At 28.6% G+C, this 5,461-nt stretch overlaps 1 pseudogene; it reads right to left on the reverse strand.

Moving 5' to 3' along the window:
* LOC101508693 (glucan endo-1,3-beta-glucosidase-like) overlaps positions 1–5,461 on the reverse strand; it is a 39,106-nt pseudogene that overhangs the window by 22,731 nt on the left and 10,914 nt on the right.

The raw sequence follows: 5,461 nt of genomic DNA on the forward strand, positions 1-5,461 counted from the left end.
GAAGGAGATGGAAAATTTTAGATTTTCCTTCCTTTCTTTTTCTTTCCTTTCTTCCTTTTTCCTTCTTTCCCTTTTATACTATTTTCTTTTCCTTTTCCTTCCTTCTAGTTTTCCTTTCTTTTTCCCTCCAAGCAAACATATATATATAATAAATATAACTTAACAAATATCTCAAAATATCTAGATATTTGTTAAATTACCGTTTCGCCCGAAACACATAAAATTAACCGTAAAGTATTCACCGCAGTTAATTTCAATTTATTTATCGACGAGAAATTCTAATTGGCATCGAAATATCTTTTTGATTAAAAAAACTCCAAAATATTATTAACTTTGGCTTAAAAGCCTCCGAACCAAAATCCAAAATACACCAAAAATACATAAAGCACACTTAAAATTTACGGGTCTTACATATTTTATATATAAATAATATAGTTATTTTTATATTTATACTTCATAAAAATAAATTCAAATAATAAAGATTTAGATAACAACACTACTAAAATATGTGGCCTAAGATAATAGCAATTCAAAACTAGTATATATTATTATTGTTATTAAATAAAATAAATAGATTTAATAACAATGATCTCTGAATCATTGGGAAATACGGTTTTCCCATTCATCTCACAATATATTATATTGATGAATTCAAACACTCTCTCACCCTTTATCTTTTTTCGACGCTTTCACACATGAATACAATTCCACGTGTAAACAACCTTCTTTTCCTTGACTCTTTGTCCTTCAATCGATCTAACTCGACACTTTATGGGTAAACGTTAAAATTAAATTATGAGAAGGCACTCTAAAACTAATTTCAAAATTTGGTCAAGGAAACTTACCATAAATTAGAAAACCAATCATGGATAATATAGTCACTTTTCACACGATTGTTTTGGCCTTGGTTTCACTCAAATTGCACTTTTGGTGAAAAAGAACGGTGCAAAATAAGGAATTCCACAAATTAAGAAGTCGGGTATTTTAGAGAGAAATTGAGATGATTAAAAATCTGAGAAATTGGGTTTATTTGACTAACTAAATAAGTGAAACAATAAATCGAAATTTTAATAAAAATGGTGAAAATTTTATGGAACAGTTATCGATCACTAGTGCCAACGATAGTGTTGTTGTGTCCTTCTACGGCGGCGGCCGCAAGTAGCTCTCTTTTTAATTTTATTAGGGTTCACATGGGTCAAACCAATTGGTCCCCTTATTTATTTTATGTTTTACTATTATTATTTTTATTTTGCTAAAACAAAATTAATAGTTACTTAATCTCATTTTTCTCATTTTTAATACTCCTTCATACATCAATTAAATTTCAAAACATTACTAATATTTCATAACGAATATATGATAAATCAGAGTAATTTAAATAATTAACCTTTAAAAAATACATATTACTAACAATTGAAACTCTCATATTCAAAATAATCACTGTAGTTATACTTTTTTTTTTAAACACTCTAATACTACCATCATTAGAGAATACTCAAAATCAGAAAATAAATAATATAACATCAACACTTTATATTAATTACTAGATCATAATAAAATTATATAAAATCACAATGCCATAATAAGTTTATGAAAATAAAAGAAATCAAACACAACATTACTAATATCCTAAAATATTTATTTATAATAGATAAATAATTAAAATAAAATATATTTAGAATTACTTAAATATAATTTAGTGCATATTTCACATTAGTCAAATGCACAAGAAAATATCATGTTATTTTCCAACTCACATATACACGTAAAATCACCTAAATCTTTTCTCTAAAATATTTACACTTAAATATTATTATTTTTAGAAAAATATATAAAATAATAAAATATAATATTTATTATTTACATAATTCACTTAGTCAAATAGATACAGATTAACACATTCATAGAAAACATACATATAAAAAAAATTAATTATAAAACTAATTGATATATATATCTAAAATAATTTTAACACCAAATTAATTTTCTAAAATAATATTTAATTAGTAAAATAGTTTCTTATAAAATTCATCATTTGAGCCTTTAAATTGAAACAAAAAAAATAAAAAAGAGGAGGAAGATTGCTTCAAAAAATAATATAGGAGGAAACTAAAAATAGAAAGGAAAAAAAAAAAAAAGGAAATCAACTATAAACAAGAATAGTCACTTATATTTATTCAACGTATTTTTTATATACAATATTATGTCTATAATTTTGTCTTTCTAAATAACATTAAGATGTTTTTTAAAATTATATGCAAGATCAAATATTAAACATTCTCAGGCGCTCCCCCACCCCTTCTTCCTTTTCTACCAATGAATTATCAATATTGTCTAATTAGATTTTATTTAAAAAAAAAGAATAATTGGATAAAGAAAAGAAATAATAAAAACAAACAAAAGGAAAATATTATTCCTTGCATTCCTTAGTTGAGAAGAGGAGGAACTTGGAGAAGCATATGCCCCAATGTCACCACTAATTTGATATTTAAGTTGTTTATTAGGAGTGGACAAACCAAAATGTCATTATGTTTTAGCAAACCCTTTTTTATTTTCATCAAACATAGCAAACATATAAGTTTTCAATTCTTGATAAGGCCTTTTAGGAGTCCCATTATACACATGCTTAATCAAATTACTATAGTAAAGCTTGTGCATTTTCAACTGTTGCAGCAACACCACCATTAGAAGGCCATCCACTTTCCGATACAACAACCTCCAAATTAGCACCACCAACTTTCTCAAGAGCTGAATAAAGAGCTACTAATGTTGCATCAAATAAATTTGTGTATTTATATTCCCCATCACTCACTTGAACTGTTGGTGAATTAAATAATGCAAATGAAAGATCAATTTCTTTTGAGGCACTTATGTAGCTAAAATAAGTGTATACATTAGCAAGAAGTAGTGGATTACTCTACAAAAGACATTGAACTATTGAAGATATATATGAATTTGAAGAACTACTAAACGCTCCTATTGATGGAGGATATGAGTTTCCTACACTACTAGAAAATTGCCTTTTAGCTGCCATTATTAGCGTCGGCCCCCAACTCCGACGCTAGTTAGCGTCGGCCTGGCCGATGCTACGCCACCAAATTTCAATTTTCAATTTTATTAACGATTAGCGTCGGAGTGGCCGACGCTACTCAAAATAAAACAGACGCTAGTTTATTAATTTAATTTTATAATTTTTTTTAATACATAGCTTCGGATGGGCCAACGCTAAGGTATTTTTAAAAAAATTTATATTATTTATAAAATTATATCGTAAAATTAAAATCATAAGTTCTGTTTTCATTTCTTCTCTAAATCCCTAAGTGAACCCTTCCCTCACACTTGAACCCTTCTCTCACACTTCCCTAAATCCCTAAATCCTTGGCTTCGAATCTGATTCCTAAATCCCTAAGTGTCGAACCCTTCCCTAAATGCAGTGAGTATCGCCGAATCCATCACCGAATCCCTAAATGCAGAGTATCGACGACCGAATCCATCACCGAATCCATCACTTTCAGAGTCGGTCACCACCGTCCCCCTCTCGAACTCCGACACCGTCGCCGCAGTGAGTATCGCTGTCGCCATCCCTTTCCTGGTTTGTTTGATTTCATTTTCTGGTTTTCATTCATTTCCGGGCATCCATTCATTTCCTGGTTTTCATTCATGGTTTCTGCTTTGATTTTTATTTCCTGTTTGATTTTCATTTCCTGGTTTTCATTTTCATTTCCTGGTTTTCATTCATTTCCTGTTTGATTTTCATTTCCTGGTTTTCATTCATTTCCTGGTTATGAGAAGATTAAGTTAGTTAATGTGTTAAGTTAGTAGCAGGTCTGATTTGTGTCCTGGTAATGTTGTTCCATTAGGTCCCTGTGACAATTATTAACGTAGATGTCTGCGTTTTTCTGCGATTACTTATTGTGGTTCATTTTTCTGCGTTTGTCTGCATTAAAGTGATTAGAAATATGGGATAGTTATAATATGGGATAGTTTGTCTACGTTTGTCTGCGTTTGTCTGCATTTTTCTGCGTTTTTGCGTTTGTCTGCATTTTTCTGCATTTCTGCGTTTCTGCGTTTGTCTGCATTTGTCTGCGTTTCTGCGTCTGTCTGCATTTTTCTGAGACTTTTGCTTTCACTGTTGTTATGAAGAACCCTCTCAAGGCTGTTATTGTTCCTAGATCCATTTAAGTTACTCTTACTATTACTTCATTGTTTGCATTATCTCTTGCAAACCGTAATGCCATGAGTAATCACTTAATTTACTAAATTAATTAATATTTAGTGCTTCATAAGAATAGTAACTTGGCAGAATACAAGGTGGCTTGCTCCATTGCTAGTGTGTGTTATTGGTATACTACTGTCACATTAGTAATTTTCATGTAAGAAATTCATATATGTGGTCACTCAGTTTATAAAGGTCAAATTTTCTTTTATATAGACTTATATAATGTAGTCACCTACTATATATATATATTTCATTTTTACGTAGATGATTACGTAGATGTCTGCGTTTTTCTGCGATTACTTAGACATGATTTGTGGTTCATTTTTCTGCATTTCTGGTTCATTTTTCTGCTTGGTTATGTAAATTGTTACTTTCTAACTATCCCAAATGCATTGATGCAGAACCTGGTCCCCTGTATCCTGGTGAATTTCGATAAACATCAAATCGTAGTTTGGAGGGGAAGGATTATAAGCACTTGAAAGGTATGAATGTTGTTAATTTAATTATACTTTGTTATTAATATGGATGTCATAGTTTGGAGGGGAAGGATTATACTTTGTTAGAACTATATTGAACTATAAGGTTATATTTATAATATTTTTTTAATTATATTATCTAATTAATACAACATCCATCATTCTTAATTTACATCTTCCACTTTCACATTTTAATACATGAAAGGAATTTCCACAGTTTAAGTCTTTTGTGTCAGCTATGAGATTAATCATTGAATTGGGATATTATATCAATTACTCCCTCAACAATGTGTTGGAATAGCTATTAGATATTTAGTTAATTTACATTGTTATATTCAACTTTTAAAAACATTATAATATTTTAGTTAGTTTTAGTCAAATCAAGTTAGTTTTCATCATTAAACTTAATTTTATTTACGGTTAACTGACTGACTAATATTCAAGTTAGACTTATTCCTTGTAACTAGTATATATATATATAATCATCCTTGTATTTTATTTTATTTTTACTCTATCATCATATTTAGATTTTTGTATTAAAAGCCAAATTTCACATGTTATTTGTATTAAAAAAAATTTTGAGTTAAAAAAATGTATTAAAATTCTATTTAAAATTCTAACTATAAAATTGTTCAATATACTTAGAACTATAAAAATTGTTCAATATACTTAGAACTATAAAAATTGTTCAATATACTTAGAACTATAAAAATTGTTCAATATACTTAGAACTATAAAAATTGTTCAATATACTTAGAACTATAAA

The sequence above is a fragment of the Cicer arietinum genome, chromosome 6 (assembly GCF_000331145.2).
Source record: "Cicer arietinum cultivar CDC Frontier isolate Library 1 chromosome 6, Cicar.CDCFrontier_v2.0, whole genome shotgun sequence".
Taxonomy (NCBI): Eukaryota; Viridiplantae; Streptophyta; class Magnoliopsida; order Fabales; family Fabaceae; genus Cicer; species Cicer arietinum.